The following is a 19,545-nucleotide window of genomic DNA, read 5'->3' as shown; positions in this document are numbered from 1 at the left end:
GTACAGAATGGTCCAAGTGGAGAAACACATATTTTACAGGAAACGAAAAAAAAACAATTATTTCAAAAAGGAATGATAATTTTGTGTTGCGTGGTCTGCACAGGAAACTTGTTTATTATGCTACTTGGAGTTATCTCATAGAAACATAAGATTTATTATCCTATCTGAAATAGGACTTTTTGCCAAAAATATCTGATGATTTTGGACCCTTCTTCCACTCAGATTTTTTTAAATGTTCTTTTTTTGTTTATTTTTTTAATTTTTTTTTCAGTCTATAAAATATAACGGATAATAAAAGAATATATACAAGGTGTTACAAAAAAGTTTTATTCAACAACGGCAGTGGATACATTCCATGAAACTATATGGTAATAAAACTCTAAATCCTGGATTTGTTTATCGTTGATTGGGACAGTTTCGGAATAGACTCTGCCATTTGATAGCTCTGGCCTTACGTTTGGTTTAATCAGTTTAAATATGGAGGAGATCGCACCAATGAACTCTGAAGCTGTTACATGCCCGGGAATTGAAGCGTCAAAAAAGAATTCGCGATATTTTGAAACACTAAAAACATTGTTGTTACCCTTTTCGACAGGCTTACAGCTTTTTTTGTAATACTGTGGCCACCAGTTTTTGTAATCAATAACATCCTGGTAAGAGACCCTTTTAAACTGAAATGGATTGGTGATCCTACTTCTCAAAATCATGCTCTCGTATTCTTCTGGGAGATAAGCTCTGTCATGCTTTTTGCTGCCCTTTTTAATGTACCGAAGTCCCGGTCACAGGGAAGAAAGGAGTGTCCTCGAATTGGGAAATAATGATAAATCTTTGAAAAGCGTCCGGTTTCCTGAAGGGCCAACAAAAATCGAACCATAATATTATTTCGGTTCTGTCCAGGGCAACGGTCCGAAAAAATATGCAGTTCTTGAATTTCTTCTGGTATGTGATTTTGTATATAAGCGTGTAGAAAAGTACACACTTCATTTGGCGTCATTTTGGCCTCTCCTTTATAATAGGTATAAAAGTATCCACTGGAGTCCGTTAGATCGTGGATCTCAAATAAGTATACCCGTAGCTGCCTGTAGTAAAAAATCTCTTGTACAGGGATATTAGGAAGTGGTAGGTTTTGCATGTAATCGAATGTGATGGAATGTGATTCTATAGCCACTATAGGCGGGTTATCATTACATAAGTTCTCTTGTAATCTCTTGTAATCTCTTGTAACTTATAGAATTTTTTGGCTCGCCTTTTATGAACTACTAATTCAGCTGCCACTACCCGCTTAGCGTTGTCATTTAGATTTGTATTTCTTAGTTTAGTTTCTAGTTCCTCACAAATCGAACAAACGTCAATTTGGGGTCGCCCAAAGCGAAGTTGGAAGTTTATTATATTATACTGTAAAATACTCATATTATACTGTAAAATCGCTTGTTTCTTGGGTTTACTCAACCGGGTCTCACAATGCAAATTCACCTCAAATATCCATTTAGTTGGTCATTGGCAAGCACTCTGTCATTGTACATAAAAATAACAAAACAAACATTTACTGATCTGGATAAAATTGATAGTTAAATACGTACCCCCGGGCGGTTAGTCCGCTCCTAGCCACTGCCATCACTGACATTCTATTTGATATATCCCATTCCATATCTTCCATCTAATTCAAATATTATTCGGATCTATTGGTTAATAATCTTCAACAACTAGCTAGTGTCACCTGAAATAGTATAGGGGCTTCCCCCGGACGCAAATCTGCCGCTAGACAGATTCGCATCCCAATCGAATAGGCTAATTGGGGTACTTCACTACCCCAACGCCGCATCGTGTCAATCGAGAAGACAAGGAAGACCTCAAACTCTCAAGACCAACCTCGAAGGCAAGACGTCACAAGAGGTTTTCTTCTCAATGGTCAAACGACCCGTTGCCTTACAGTACATGCAACGTTTATAGTCAAAAGACTCGCAACCCCCAAATGTCAGCTCTATGACAAAACAAAACACTACAGCCGGCCGGTCTGTCTACTACTGACCCGCCGCCGGCAAGCTAAGCCTCCTCTTACATCACAATTTTACCTGATCACAAATATTTATATTGCTTGCCAATGAATCTTACTATTTTCTCCAATCGTCTTCCAAATAGAGTGTTTTAGCATTACTAGATAAATAAATAGAGAGTTTCCGAAGAAATGCCTATTCTTTATTAGAATAGTGAATAGAAGCATTATTATAACAAACTTATTTTCCAAGTTTTACATTCGGCCAACTTGAACTTAGTTGCGCCAACGCAATTCTAATCTGACAGTGTATGTGTCTTCTATCTCTAGCAACTCAAATCTTGTCTTTGACTAAGATTTTATTATTGTTAGAAATGAATACGGCCTCTTTAAATTTGCGCTTTTTCCAATGGGGTTCTTTGTGGACAACCCGGGCTTCCGACCATTTCATATTGTGGTGCTTGGACCACGCATGATCTGCAATGATGGTAAACCATCATTTTGAGCATAAAATTTTTCTTTAACTTGAAAATACGAATTATGCAGACAGCACTTCAAGAGCTCCATCACTACCCCAAAAGGCAGCGAAGTCCTTTCGGAAAATGTTACGTCATCCCTCCATCTAGCCTCGACGATGTCTAACGATTCCTCTAAAGGGACGTTGGTGTATAAATTCTCTACGTCAAAACTGACAAATTTGTCTGAAGGACCTAATTCTACTTTCTTAAGTATATCTATAAAATGTTTAGAGTTCTTAACAAATGAAGATGTTTTTCCTACCAATGGTTGGACTATTTGAAGGAGAAATCTACTTAAATTGCTAGTTGCTGAATCTCTTGAACTCTTGTCTCAGTGGCACACCATCTTTGTGAATTTTTGGTAACCCACAAAGATGTGGTGGTTTACTCTGATGTGGTGTAAGCGATGTTCTTAAATTATCAGGTATACAATTCTTATGTTTCTATAAAGCTGGGTAGATTTTTCTTCAATTGTCTTAGTAGGATCATTAGATATTAAGCTATATTTGTCCTTAGCTAGAGTCTCCACGATTTTACTATCGTACTCATGGGCGTCCAATATAACTGTGGCCTTACATTTGTCCGCTGGTAAAATCTTAATTGTGTCGTCCTTCCGTAGTTCTCTAATTGCAGCTTGTTCTTCTTTGGAGGTGTTTGACATCCGCTTTTCCGTTTGGCTGAGCTACGGTGTATAGCTATGGGTGGCTACGACGGTGTACAGCAACTCGGTGTACTGTCACTGGAGCCCACGGATGTCAGCAGACGTACGGATGCCGGCCAGGTGTAGGACTTCAAAAGGTGAACATAACCCTCAACGAGGGTTTATGATGTCCAACGGGTAACTCTACACACGGGCAACAGGAACGGATGGAATTCTGGACTGTTCTGTGCTGTACGGTCTGGATCGGTCTTCTTGCTCTTGGAACTATTCGGGGACTTCTTGGGCACGTGGAATCGGAATATCGGTCGGAAAAAGGCTATTTTAATCCCATTATGGAAACTGGTCGGTGGTCCATGGAAATTCAACAAAATCCAACCACGTTTCTGACCAAATGTGTTCCGGAAGACTTAATCCTTCACTAGGAAGACCTGCTAATCACTAACAGGGAATGCTTCACGGAACGGCAGCCAGTTCTTCACGACGACACTCTTCAGCCGGGGAGTACACAAGAAGTGATGCAAGGATTCGATTTCCTTCACAAAATCAGATTTCAACCGGAAATCTCCCTCCAGGATATAGATAGAGAACTATATATCTTAACTAGTCCAACTCACAAAAAGGCATAAATAAAAAATGATGTTTTCTCCTCAGCCATATTCCATATCCGGTCAATGAACGAACTAAACTCAGAAATTCCACAATTAAAAGAACGAATTGCACACTGCGATCCACATCAAAAATAACCAATTTAACTACGAAATTTTATCTGATAATTATAAAATTTCAATAACCAAAACAAAGGATAAATAAATCCAAAAACATCTGATTTGATTTGACAGTGACAAGTGACGGACAAAAGTGATGATCAAAGATATAGAGAGATGGACAAAAAGCCTACTGCGGGTCAGCCGTTTCTAGTGACAATATTGTTGAGCTTATGGAGTGTAGAGGTAGTTGAGCTGTAGCTTGGATAATATCGCGGTGTATATTCGGTTGCATAATGGTAAAATACTAAATAAAATAATATTGAACAATAAAATTATAGTAAACATGATGCAAAAATAATAGTTATTTGCGATAATTTATGAGTCAGCACACAGAGGTCGTAACGAGGAGATTTGACTGTTACAATAGTTAAAACTATTTTTTCCACTGAAGCTTGTGATTTTGCCAAGTGTTTTGCTTCCCTAGAACTGTCTTTATTTCTTATATGTTTATCATAAGTGTCTTGACTAATCGTTCCGACTTTAAAACCACAACATATGTATTGCATTGTTTTCATCGTCTATTACTTTGGTGAACAGTATTCTACCGGATGGTTTTATCTCATGAGCAATACACCAGTCCTTGTAAATGCTGAACATATAGAGTTTCGATCTGAAGGTTTATTCAACATAAGTTTTCTTCGAAGAAGCACGACAATAATGGCTAGGCACCTTCGGTAGTTGTCCTAGCCATAATTTAATATTGTCTCGTAATTTTTTTCTCGATGTACCTTCATTGTTCATTTCATTTACGCTCTTATTTGTCCCATCTTTATTTTCTGAAGTATTTGTTTCGGATTCTGATTCTTTCGGATTTGAATGACTGTTCGGTCTATCAACACCTTTCATCCATCTCTTAAAAGTGTCTTCACCGGGGCTAAGAGTGCTAAGAAAAAAAATCGGCATACTCTTAATTTCTCCCCATTCTTTTTTTTGTAAGAAAGTAACATGTCCTTCATTCTTACGCATTGTAACACCACCTTCATCTAATATTTTGCGCCTTCTTCTGATACCTCTCGTGGTGACTAACCGTTTGATAAAAGCTCGTTTTTCTTTTCAACTTTTAATTTTCCAAAAGTGAGAAAAGGCTTCAGTACGATCTTCGTCAATGAAAGAAGCACAAGAAAATGAAAGCAGTATTTTTTTGTTCAACTTGTGAGAAGATTTTTTTGCTTTTATAGTTCGTGCAGGCCTAGGATGTTGTTATTACTATGTTGTTCAAAACCTTATCTTTGGAACGTTTGTAACCTGAATATGGCAAACCACTCACTCGTTTCTTTCTTGTATCTTCCTTTTTTGTTTATTCCATCACCGTCTGTTTCAATTTCAACAGCATTAGTAACATTTACGTGGCTTGTGTCACTCTCACAGATACCAGAATTATTTTCATTGGCCGTTTCTATCTATTTTCATTGGCCGTCCAAAAATTGAAACATCCAAGCGCTGTAGCTTGTGGCTACAATGTGGGGGGAATGTTATAAAAAACTATCACATTTTTTTGCATAAAGTTCGTATATTTAGATGGCTTGATGAATCGCAAAGTATCGTATTCCTTGAAGACGGTTATAGGTAAATTGAACATTACAAACGCATAATAATTATAAAATACCATATTATTATTAAATAATAATAGATAACATTCTACAATGATTGTAAGATGTTATTTAAGACATTGAGCGAATTTGACTGGTCAAATAAGAAGTGGTCAATTGACCAGCCCCAACATTAATTGTTACTTTCTGATTGTTTTGATGAAAGACTAGTAGAAGATGCAACTGCCACTGGATTGCACCATGCCTTTTTGGCAAAGATTTCTTCCATTATCTAGAAAAAGTATACAATACATTATATTCAATATGGCATATTAATTAGATACTTTATTTTATTTATTTAAACTGTATTTATTTGCAATTTATAGAAAAGTTAATTATATCTAAAAACTATGGATATTAAAAACTATATTCTAACTTCAAAAAATTGCCAACTCCTTTTATCATTCCCTGATTTGTTATGATAATCCTTTATAGATTTTTATGTTTTTTTAGGCTTCGCAGTTTATATGAGCATTGTCCTCCAGTTACATGATACCCTTTTTCAATAAGCTTTTGAGCTATTGACTCCCACACTTTTTTTTTGGATCATTTCCCACTTTTAAGGGTTCCTTCCATCGACCTATAAGTCTCTAATAGCAATAATACACAGGGTGGACTCTATATAAAGAGGCTAAAATATGCACATATATAATTAACATCCTTCATTTTCTTGAGTTTCAAACTGAACCTGTGTTTCACTCCTGTCTCCTCAGAATTAAGTGTCTCCTCGCCAATAAAATTATCATTTGGATCATAATTATTGCAATCGTCATTCTTATCATCGGTATTAATATTTGTAGAAGGTTCCTCATTTACAATACTTTTTAATAATTGAGTAGATTATTTTTAAGAACTCAAATGTCACCAATTTTTTTTTTTAAGAAGAGCTTTTCAAATTAAATATAAAACTTTAAATCGTTTCTATATTTATGCAGTTTGGGGAACAATGAGACACTAACTAAATAGAATTACTGGAAATCGTTTTAAGGTCGTTACGCCGATACGCCGTACCGCCTTTTCTAGGATAATGTGGAGTACCAACACCAGCTAGAGTTATAGGCAATAGGCAATGATACAACATTCCTTTTCCCTTAAAGTTGAATGTCATATCACCACACATTCAATCTAAAAATCTTGCTGGCTTTTTAATAACACGATTCGATCTACGTAACGCATTCACTTCACTAGCACTTTTGTTACCCGGTGAACACATTTCTTCAGAACTTACAGAATCACTGGTTTTATCAATAAAACTTTGATCCAGTGCTAAACTTTCTGTTACAATAGGTAAATTTGACATATTCAGTGAATTTGATACATTTAAATTTGATAGAGCATCTAGCATAGCATGTTCACGTGTACCATTCAATGGCCCTAAAACAACTGGAAAACGAGCTTCTTGAGACGGAATTTCACTATTAATTATATGGCATTTCCTTAAATCGTCCACATGCACATATCTTGCACAACCTTAAACTACCATAATAATATATGTTACAGGACTTACAGGAATAGATTTTTTGTTTGTATTTTTATTAAAACTTTGTTTTAACAGATTGTTTTTAAATATCTGAATACATCTTTCAGTAATTCCATTAGATTTTGGATGTATTGGTGGTTACTTTATAACGTTTATGCCCTTAAATTTACAAAATGACATACATTCCTCAGAACTAAACGGCGGGCCACTGTCTGATTGAATTTCATCAGGTAACCCAAATACTGAAAAAGTTTGTCTCAGACAGGTAATAACATCGCTAACTGTAGTTGATTTCAAAATCCAAGCATCAACCCATTTACTACTAGAATCGATTAATACAAGGAACTTTACACCGTCTTTTACAGCCAGGTCTAAATGTAAACGTTACCACTTTTTAGGACACCATGACCATGATGTTGCTGGTGCGTCAGGTATATTACTTGTCATTAATTGACAACACTCACATATTTTAATCAAACTTTCAATCTCTTTTATTATATTAATATCAGGCCAATAAACAAGGTGTCCGGATACCTAAACAATTTTCTATATATGGTATTTTTTAAGCAAAGAATCCTGTGTTTCTTTGCTAAAACCATTCGAGCAAACATGGTTCCATCGAATACCTAGCTACTTCGTCATGTAATTTATCTCTAGGCATAGGTTTATCTAAACCTTCGCCTCTAAAACCTCTCTTAATTCCTCCGCTAAGACGGAGTCATCGTGTATTTCAAGCCAAGTCATTTTCATTATTAGCATCCTAAGAGAAAGAATTCTTTCGCGTGAGGTTTAAAGAAACCTCGGATTGTTGTCGTAAAGGAGACTGCCGTTCTAAAGAAGCTTCTTGTCCTAAAGAGGGGGATTGCCGTTCTAAAGGGGATTGCTGTCCTAAAGAGGATTGTATGGGCTGATCTAAAGAGATCGACAAAGAATATTTATGTCTCAAATTATTTTCGTCGCTTAAAGAAGCGCGATTATTATGCACGCCGCCACTGTGCATACGGAATGCCGTACCGGGCGATGGGCGAGTGGGAGGAGTCGCGCCGACGTGTCCGGCTACGTATGTTTCTATCCTTGTCCCCACTACGCCGGTGCATGGAGCGTGAGCGAGAACGGCGACGTCGCCGTAACTACGGTGACCTCGACCGCTCGACAATTATAGTTTCCAAATATTTTATGTGCTTTAATAGCTCATTTTTAGGAGAGCTATTTCTAGATCTACTCCAAGAACGTTGTCTTCTTTTCTATTGTTTCCCATATCTAATAAATAATATTATTTGATTATTATTGTACTTACCGGTGAGAAAGTCTTCACCGAACCACACGCGGCGAGCACGAGAAAGCGAATGACAACAGATACTGTTTGACCAGCGGATCTGTAGCTACGGAAGGAATGCGAGAAAAAAAAATCGATATTGCCACGTTTATCTATAAAATTGCAAAATTGCCAGACATGAACTATAAATTTAATATATTTTTATTATATATAATGTGTTTAGCATATATTCTGACGTATATTACTAAGGAATTTTAACGTAGTTCATATTGTTCGATATGTTTTATTTAATAACTTATTTCTTTCATTCTGTATAATCTGCCTATTATGAAAGTTGAAGATTTTCAACGATATCATTGGCAAACCGGCATCGCCGCGCATGGCCGCCTATTCATCGAACATGATTGGCAGTACGTCACAGGATTTGTTACCACGCGGTTGCCATGGCTTTTACGCCTTTCCTATTCGCTTGCTTTATCCCCAACTTCACGGTCTCTTCTGAAAAGAGTAGGAATATTGAATACTATTGAAATATCCAGTGGCGGTGTCATTTTTTTGATCATTATTACTTTATTTCATTATTTTATACCGGTTATCCTAAACTTTATTCCTATATTTTTAGTATATTTGATAGTTAAGTTGTGTTTTATTGTTTTGTTATCTTGTTATAATGTTTTTCGTTCGTAGTTTTTAATTATTAATATCAAGTTTGATCGTATATTTGTGTTTTAAAACGAATAAATTTGTTAAGGGTAAGACGCTACATAGTCAGACAAGAGAAATAATAGCTAATTTATATAGGTAAGTTAATAATAACGTGGATGAAATCTCATTTGGTGTATTTCCTTGTGTTCATAATAGGGTTTGCGATGAAGAAGCTACAGAGAGTTCGCTTGAGTTGCCGCTTAAACGTAAACTTGAGCGGATATTTCTTTATACCGGAGTTAGCGTATCGGCTATAAAAAAATTCACACAGAAGATAAAAAAAAGGCTGAAAACTAACCCCGATAAAATGATATCCTCTCTGGAAAGAAACGACCACGTGAGACTGCTGTCGAAAAGCTCAACGACTTTTTCGAAGTGGTCAGGAATTTGATAAATAGATTTTATCTCGAATTCAAACTCGTCCCCACAATTAGAAAGCTTTTGCAAAAATTGCAGGAAGAATCGAATTTTCCTTTTGCAGGGAAACGCTTAGGGGGTTATTAAAATCAAATGAATTTTTTTGGCGTAAATGTTAAAATAACAGATAAATATTAATGGAGCGGCCCATTATATTGCAGAGAGAGATATAAATATATATACGCGAAATTCGAAAATATAGCCAAGTATTATCTATTTGGATGTAACATATGGGTAGACAATGACCTAACCTTTAAAAACTGCTGGCGGAGCGATACCATATCTGGTGTAATAGGCAATATCAGATCTACTGATGAGTAAAATTATGTTTTGTTTGCGCTTCCAAAGTTAACTATTTTCAAGATTTTTTTTTGCTGGAAATAGTTATATCTAAAATTATGTATTATAGAAAAAAATATAGTTAGTACAGATATATAAATAAATATACCTCAAGACTCAGTCTTGATCATCTGCTGATGGCAGACATGGTTAGCGAAACGTGCGTCCAGTGTAAAATTAAAAGTGTTTTGGTGTATTGTACTGATTTAGTGTTTTATTTTGCTGTGTAACACCAAAGGTTCCAACCCCCAGCTGTAATTATTTCTTCTATTATATTAACAACACAATAATAAAATGATTCAAAATATTTAAGGGAGCTTTAATAAAAGCTTTTAGTGTTTATCTGCTAACTCAACAGTAACGATTCAAACAGCATAAAGTTTTTTGAAAAAAATTATTAATCTGAGTATTATATTTATGATACACATTATTTTCATATAACACCGTACGCCCATGCCTATTTTATGAATGAAATTGGGCGTGTTTAGTTTACAACTGCGTTCCCCTGCCGATACCCCGTAGCTACAGATCCGTTGGTCACACTATATAGCTGCTAATACCGAGTAGAGGTAGACAGTGGCGGAGAACGTTGTTTTTTCTACTTTAAACACTCGTGGTAAAACACAAGAACAGCGAAACTACATTGCGATTAATAAGTAATGTGTCATAAGTAATGATTGGATGTTGAAATATAATTATACAATAATATTTAAATAATATGATATGTAAATTCACCTTAAACGTTTACGAACTATTTCACACTTTAAACCACAGGAGGATAAAGTTGGGATTAGTTGAGGAATTAAAATAGAGATTCACTCACCCTTGTTACTTTTGCAGCCTTTTGGTTGTGTGGTACTCGTTCTTTGAAGCCTTGGTTTGCGATGAACTTCACCTTTTGCCTAATATCCGGCTCGAAGGACCATGTTTTGACACTTGTTTGAAGACGTATAGAAATAATTCCTCGGATTATTTTTTGACTTGTTGATGTTGATGTTGAATAATAAAACTCGAATAATTAATCCGTATAATATTTACACGTATTTACAGTAAATAGACAATGGTTGATTGAAAAACATTCACTTGAATTATAAAACTATTACTTGATTCATAAAAGTAATGTATAATTTTACGTTTAAGGTGCTGCATAATTTTTTGTGTTTTAACGATGCTCTCTACTAGAGCGCTTAAAAGCTTCTTTTCCTGGTCGTCCCAAAACAGGCCTCAGGCCAACTAGTTACTTCTGACGGCCATAAATCTCAATTCGACTTAAGGGTTGCTTCAAAGGAAACATTGTCGAACAAATAAAAAATATAAAAAAACCTTTTTGAATTGTATGGTCAATTGATATTTCTTTAGATTTACATTTACATAATTTTAATTAAATATAGTATTAAAATAAAGAAAAATACGTGATTTCAACACTATCATGAAGTCAATGTCACTGTATGATGGTGGTCTGTAAATAGCACTAATCTTCATATTTTGTTTCCCCACCCGTATACAGGTCCAGTTTACTATGTCCTGTTTACCAGCTTTATCCAGTTCCTGTATCTTAACATCATCTCCAGCTAATAGTTGATCGAAAGATCCTGCATGAGCCGCATCGAACGAGATATCGATTGACAACGTGCTAATCGCCGCCGCAAATAACTTTTGTTTTAATTCTTCAAAAGTTCCTACCAATTCGGTACCGTTTACTCGTACGAGTAGTGTTCCTGATCCAGATACAGGGTGGCCACCCAGGAGAAGACTACAACCCTCCAAGGTAAGCCGACCTCGTACCACGTGTTTTCATTTTAGCAGGAATTTTTATTTTATCGAGTATATTAAAACATTCAATCATTTCTTTAATTCCTTTCTAAACAACAGCAAAACCGATCATACGTCTTACACCGTTGCCGCTACTACCTCAACTCAATACATCAAAATTTAAGGCAATTATACCTCCTTCTATTTTCTTTGGTTTCATTTTTTTTCTCTTCCATTTTTCTGTAGTTCACTGTCACTTAAAAAGATCTGGGGCTGGGGTGACATGGATGGTGATGTGAGACTTATTAGTCTTATTACTTAGTCCTGGAGAAACAACATTAGAGACTATAGGTCGGTAAGCTATGCTATTATTTTAAAAGGACATATATCGTCAAAATAGCGTCAAAATATCCCCATTCTGTTTTTTTGGTGCAACCTGCACCTGAACCACTAGGAACATATTCATTCTTAATTCTGACGTAAGTATCTCGCAAATTACGCCATTTTTTTCATAAAAAAATTAACGGAAAATTCGGGGTTCTCACCAAATTCTGTATATATCCCTAACCACAGCTTATCCCTGATAGATTTGTTTCCTTCTAATAAAGGCAGACGAGAGTCCCAAAGTGGGGTTACACAGAATTAATTAGATTTAAGAGGTTACACACAGGTTTCCCCCTTCACCTCTGGCGCCTGGTAAAACCTACTATGTGCCAGACGAGTTATGTGGGATTTTTACCTCACTAAAACCTAACCTACACCTCTGTCCTCTCTCCAGGAACGTTCTTTCCCCGGCGGCACTCTTTGTAAATACTACTTCGCCGGGGCGTTCTTATTTGGTGTTACTGCTGTCTATTTTTTGTATGTGGTGCGAAGATCCTTGAGTATGGTCTCAGCATATTCCGCTACCTTGTTCCATGCAGATTGGCTCTTCAGCATGCAGTTAATTATATATTTTCTGGGCTGATGGACAAGCCTAGATTTCTTTCGAGTTCCGTCCTTATCTCCTCATATAGAGGGCATCGGAAGAACACGTGCTCCGCATCTTCAGTCACCACGCAGTAATGGTGACAGTTCGGGGAGTCACTTCTCTTGAATCTGTGCAAGTATGCTCGAAAGCATCCATGCCCAGTCAAGAGTTGGGTGATGTAGAATCCAACCTCCCCGTGCACACGGGTGATCCATTTGGTGACATCCGGGATTAGTCGATGTGTCCACCGACCTTTCGTCTCACTTGCCAGAGACGATGACTTTCAGGCCCCTCTTCTTCACAGAAGACCTGTCGCTGCTCGGCTTTCTTCTTACGGTGTTGTCGCTGGCGTTCTCCCGCCAAGATGTCGATAGGCAGGCATGATCCCACAACACTCACGGCATCCTGTGATACCGTCCGGTATGCTGACGCACTCTGATCGCTGAGAGTCGGTGGACTGATGTCATTGTCCTGCGATATGTTTTTAGTTCCAGCGATTCTGACCACACCGTTGCTCCGTATAGCAGAACGGAGGTAACTACTGTTGCAAGTAATCGTCTCCGGCATTGCCTGGGGCCTCCGATATTGGGCATTATCCGTGAGAGTGCGCCCTGAACTGCTCCCGCCTTCTTGCTAACGCTGGAGATATGCTCCTTGTAGTTGAGCCTCTCATCCAAGACCACTCCAAGGTACCGTATATGGGGTTGCGACTGGATATCATGGTCGCCTACTCTGATGGTGATGGTCTCCATTTTCCTCCGGCTACTCACTAGGAGTGCTTCTGTTTTATGCCCCGCCAGTGACAGGTCTGCCGATTGCATCCACTGTCTTGTCCTCCTGATGGTGATGGATAATGCAGCTTCCAGCTCCTCCAAGTATTTCGCCACAAGGACAACCGCCACGTCGTCCGCGAAAGCCCCGAGTGTTGTGTTGGCCGGTAATTCAAGGTGGAGCAGACCGTCGTACATAACATTCCACAAGAGTGGCCCCAGGACAGAGCCCTGAGGTACCCCTCCCGTGACCCCATGCACCGTCTCGTAAAGCAGAAGTCGATCGCTGAAATATGATCTGACCATCCTTCGTAGGTAGTAGGGTACACCCATGTGCTCGAGAGCCTCCAAAATGCGATCCCAGCGGGCTGAGTTGAACGCGTTCTTGATGTCCAAGGTGACGATGAGGCAGTACTTTTTGGAACCGCCTTTCCATCTCTTTCCTGAGATGGCTTCCTTTGCGATGTTCGTGACGAGTTCCAGTGCGTCGATGGCCGATCTCCCCTTCCTGAATCCGAATTGGAATTCAGAAAGTTGAGGATCGATGTATTGCTCCAATCTGTCGGCCACTATCCGCTCCAAGTTTTTTCTCTCTGAATCCAGCATGCAAAGTGACGCACAATTAATTAGAAGCTCTTCCATCGTATGTATGTATGGATCGTATGGATGTATCCATCATATGATTGTTTAAGAATTACCTCGGATTCCTCTAAGGACTCACTTTCTACTTCCTCAGTTTGAGAGTCCATTTCCATATACTTATATTACGAATTTCCATATACTTAAATCGCAGGTAAATTAGCTAGCTAACTATTTATCTTAAATACAAATTGAAAATGGAAATTATTATGTTTTGTATAAACAGAAACATAACAATAACCAGGATTGTCTCTGCTATAACCAAAAATTAATGTTGATCTTTTTATGTTGATACTGTTGATAGGAATGACAGGTCTAAATGTCAAAAGTGTCAAATATCGGAACGAACTTTCGGATGGGACAGGCTTTTTTTATTTCACAGGATAACTTCAAATTTCGGATGTCGTACCATCGGATTTCGGATGCATGAGACTCCGGCTTAACGTGTTCACTGGTCACTACGAATTTTTGACCATCGAGCGCGCCATAGCAGCCAATAAAACGCGCGAATTCATAACTTGAAGCGCCATCTTTTATTGACGTCATAAATAATTGACTAATCAGTTTGGCAACATCGTTGAAGGCTTACAAAGCTATTTTCTATTATGTTTTTAAATACTAACCTCAAACTTCATGTGCATTTTGAATAAGTTAATACTAATTCAATATAAATAATTAATAATTCAAAATACAAATAGGAACTCATGATATAGGAACTTAAGAAAACTGAAATACCTATTAATAATATTAACAAAATATTAAGTATGTGGGGGGGGGATATAATATAAAAATACACATTTCAAAACCGTCGAAAAACGTAGAAATAAATTATTCTTAAAATCTAGAAAACTAAAAACAAGTACATATAAAAATGAAACAAAAGTGCAACAAAGTAGGTACATATAAAAATAAATCCACAAGTTATGTTATGAGATCAAATACATTTTCTTCTAAAACATGTTCAGCTATTGTATTGAATTCAGAATAAGAGGCTTTGGTTTTAATTTTTGAAAGAATTTCACTATCAAATGGAAAATTATGGCAGCATAGGTCATTTAGCTTCACACCATATTTAATATGGAGAATATTATTTACTGTTGGAAGAAGCAATCTATTTCTGAGTTTACTGTTGACTAGAGTCATCTGACTAAATAGGCGTTCAACATCTGCATTTGAACAAGGCACAATTAGTAAAAGCATCGCAAAGCTTGCCAACTCTTGAAATGGATTCTCTTCTGATGCATCTTTAAATTTATATACCTCTATCCAGAAATCTTTAGTGCTGTTGATATTTTTCCACGACAGGAGATGAATTTGGTTTCATTTTTGTTCAATTCTGTCTCTCAATCTCCTGAGTAGAATAATTGAAATGCATCAACAAACTTGTTAAAGAAGTTTTGTAAACCGGACTAAGAGCAGTGGCGTCGCCAGAGGGGGGGCCGGGTGGGCCGTGGCCCACCCTGGATTAGCTTGGGCCCACTAGTGGCCCACCCGCGCAATGTCCGGAAAATATACCGTCAACTTTCATCGATTTGTAATAAAATTATATAATGCAATACCTATCTACAAAAAAATCTACAAAATAGAATAGTTATTTTTTGTAAACACTTCTGCGTTAATCCCAAACGGAAACTACTTGTCAGAAGTTAGGTTTACAGATATACAAATTTGCCTAATGAACAAAAAAACGCTTAAAGTTTCGGAAAGTTTATCCCTTTCCGTCGTCAGAAGCAAAAAAATACAAAAAATAAAGAAAACATTATTTAAAATATTTAAATTCAACTGTTCGAGAACACTTTAGTTTTTTAAAACACAGATACGTCTACAAAAATCGTTGACGTTTTGTTAAAATGACATTATATCAAGTTAAACTTCAAAATAAACAATTTCTACCTGATAACAAGTACTTAATAAGGTAAAACCAAAAAGCCCTAAACTTTCTCTATGATTATTTTTAATTAGGCGCGTTCAGGGACGGCCAGCGGCTGAGTGGCTGAGTAAGCGATTTCCCTAAACGGTCTATTCTGACGAACAGCAACAGTAAGCCGCTGTGCAAAATTCTCAGCGGTAAATATTTAGGCTGAGACAAGTCAGCCTTAATCAATTTCCTTATCTGTGGTCAACTAATGTAAAATAACTAAAAATAACTTTAATTTTCTCAGTTTATTGTTTACTTTTTATGGTTTGTTGAAGGTTCTAGTCAATCGTAGTTAATCGAATCCTTAAAAAATAGGAGATATTTGTTTTCAAAAAAGTTACAAAGCAGTAGGTTAATCTAAAAAGTTCGAAAAAGACAGTTGTAAGTAGAGATCCAAGAAGTTATAGAAATAAAGAAAATTCAACATGATTTCTCAAGTCGAATTTTCTAAATACAATGAAATTAAAAAAAAAATACTACTTTCTGAAAAAATCTAAATCAGCATAAATAACTTTTGATTGTAATTATACCGTCTGATCGAAAAAAAATTGCGCCCATTTGGCTTAGAAATGACGATCGATAATATTCCCGATATAAGTTTACTTATAAAATAACAGCAATCTTCACCTCCACATCACCCCTGACGTCGTTTTTTTATTGAAGGGTATTTACACTTTTTTTTTAGCTTTTCATGAAAACTACTCAACAACAATGATATGGTAAATTATCTGGCCCACCCGAATAAAACCTGGCCCCAGTACTGGCCCATCCTGAAAAAAATATCTGGCGACGCCACTGACTAAGAGTATTATTTACTCCAATGTGAGTCACTTTACTCAAAACATCCATATTTTCTGGAAATCTGTTCTTGATCTCTTCAATTAAATGCAATGTAAAATTGATACATCTCTCTCTAAACTCTTTTTCTTCAAATGGTGGAATTTTGCCATTTTCTCTTATTGTATCTAATGTGTTTTCAACATTGTACCCCAAATAAGCTTTCTCGTTAATAAAATTTCGGATATTCTCTTTAAAAATATTGTATTTATTGAATCTTGGATCACAGATTTTTGAGACAAGAATATCTCTGAGTTCTGCATTTCATTTATAAGTTTTGTGGGATCAACCAAATTTGATTCAAATAACTTATTCACATGCTGCACCTCACACGGTATGCTTTGAAGAAAATTCAAAAATGCATGGATTTTTTCATCTGAATATAGCATGAAAAGCTGTTGGGATGTATAGCATCTCTCTGCTGATTGTGCAGTTTCAAAATGTGTCTTTAGTTCTATCCACTGATCTAAAATCCTTTTCACAGCACTTTCAATTGAAAGCCATCTGGTTTCACAGGATCTCACTATTTTCAATGGTTCATGACCATCATTTATTGTTTGATATAATGTTTTGTCTTGAGCTTGAATGTGAGAACCAACTGTAGCTTTCTCTGATTAAAAATTCAACACTTCTTGGTAGCCATTTTGTGGCAGCACTGGAGACTACTAATTGTAAGGAGTGACAGACACAACGCACTGATAAAAGATGGGCAATTTCTACTTTGAGCTTGGCATAAACACTATTATTAACAGCAACCTAAAAAAACACAATGCATAGATGAAAGATGAACACAACAATAAACGATTCTCACCATTACAGATGCATTGTCAGACCCAATACCAATCATCTTCATCAAATTTAAATTATATTCTTTCAATACATCTTTTATTTATTGGACTATTGCTGATGCATTAAATTCACTTAATTGGGATATTCCTAAGTATGTAGTGTCAAACTTTGTTCTCTTTTTACTAAAATACATGATGATAAAGCCCAGAACTTTTTTTTGTCGATATGTCAGTGGATTCGTCTATTAATATGCTATAGGGCACATCGGTAGGCTGCAGCTAATTTTTGAAGTATGGTCCCATTACATTATTAATAATTGCCGTGGTTTTGTGGATGATGATCTATATTTTGTATAGAAGAATGGACCGAAATAAATAGGCACGATCTGGCTTCAGCAATGTTTTCTTTGAAATTGTCCCTGATGACAGAATTTATTTTTGGTTGGCTTTGTGAAAGAATTACTTTAGACATCTCCTTATGCTTTTTCGATTCAACATGTCTCACTAAACTTGAATGTTTATTAGACAAAAGTTTTTGGCATGATTTACACTTTGGTAAAATACCAGTAGAACTTTGTATTGGTGTTAACCATGATTTAAATTTCGGCTCCTGCAACCACTCTTCGAAATTTTTGCGGCATTTCAAAAAAAGTCTGCCCAAATCATGGATCTAAAAACACAAATTTAAAATAAAAACAGTAAAAATAACCTCGAAATTGAACCCCAAACAAACAAATCCAAATTCCAAAGAACAGACCAATGCCAATGGACTAAACCACAAAACACGAAAAACAAATAAATAATAACATTTTATTGAGTTTAATGTTTACGACATATGATGAATGACGTACGTACGTACTACGTGTCAATTGTCACAAATGACATTTGACATTCGACAATGAAATTTTTGAACGATTGGATCACGGGGGTGTCACTTGTATGGGAAAACAGGCAACAGTGAATTTAAACGTGCCAGGATAAACGACAAAGAAAGCAACATCTGCCAGGCATTCGCTTTCTTTGTCACTCGCATTGCTTAAATCATGATACCGCGGTCATTTTGCCAACTTGGAAGCTGGCCGGCTATCCTGGCAAGTGATTTAAAACAATTTTGCTTTTTTAGAATATTAAATTACCATTTGGATGTATTTAATGCGATTATTCAGTTAACTAAGTTTGAAATTTCATTTTAGATTTCAACTTTTGCAAAGACCCACCGATAGAACTTGCCTGGCAACGTACCTGTTCAACTAAACGTAAAATTTCCTGATAATAATATCAAAACACGTAAGTACCTCTTTAATTTAAGGTGAAAAATGATTTCGATTATGTTTTATATTATTTAAATACTATCTAACCTCAAATATTAGAAAGATCCTTGTTTATATTGCACAGCCTGTTAAAAACTGTAATGTTTCCAAAAAATGTTTACAAAACAAACAATTATTACAAAAACAATGTCCTTTTAATCTGATTTATACCTCAGAAGGTTGTCAATAAAATTTTATTAAATCAACATTATTTGGCCATTAATATGCTAAAAGGAGCATATTGTCTTAACTTAAATTTTCTTTTACTTCTCTTGACAATGTTCCCTATTTTGAGTTAGTAAACTTTTGAACGGGATGTGCGATATATAAAATACATAATATATTCAAGGGTATGATTTGATAAAAGTATTTTTTGATGCATTTTTTGGTTGTTTATGCACGTTGGTTTAGTTTGTTTTATTCAGCTTATATTTATTTGGTGTACTAGTTTTTTTGCTTTTGGAATAAACTATATAATATAACTACTAGGTACAACTACTAGGTAGTTGTATCATAGTGCCTTATGCATGTTATTTATTATATACTTATGTATTATGTATTATCAGTAAATAGATATACTGTTAAAATGTTATTTTAATAGCATGTTTATCTTTCCAATTCACTAGTTATTTGCAAAATGTATTTTGAACTAATTTGTCATTAATTGATCATCTTTCTTTTTTAGGTTCCAAAATATTCTTTTTCACTGTTAAAAAATATTATATTTCAATATTATTGTAATATAAATCGCAGCTCTAAAAAATAAATGGTATTGTTTACTAAATGTGTAATTTATTTACTATGAATTTTCTCTGA

Source organism: Sitophilus oryzae, unplaced genomic scaffold (assembly GCF_002938485.1).
Source record: "Sitophilus oryzae breed Bouriz unplaced genomic scaffold, Soryzae_2.0 scaffold_1246_pilon_pilon, whole genome shotgun sequence".
In the NCBI taxonomy this organism is placed as follows: domain Eukaryota; kingdom Metazoa; phylum Arthropoda; class Insecta; order Coleoptera; family Curculionidae; genus Sitophilus; species Sitophilus oryzae.
This window is presented reverse-complemented; position numbering follows the sequence as displayed.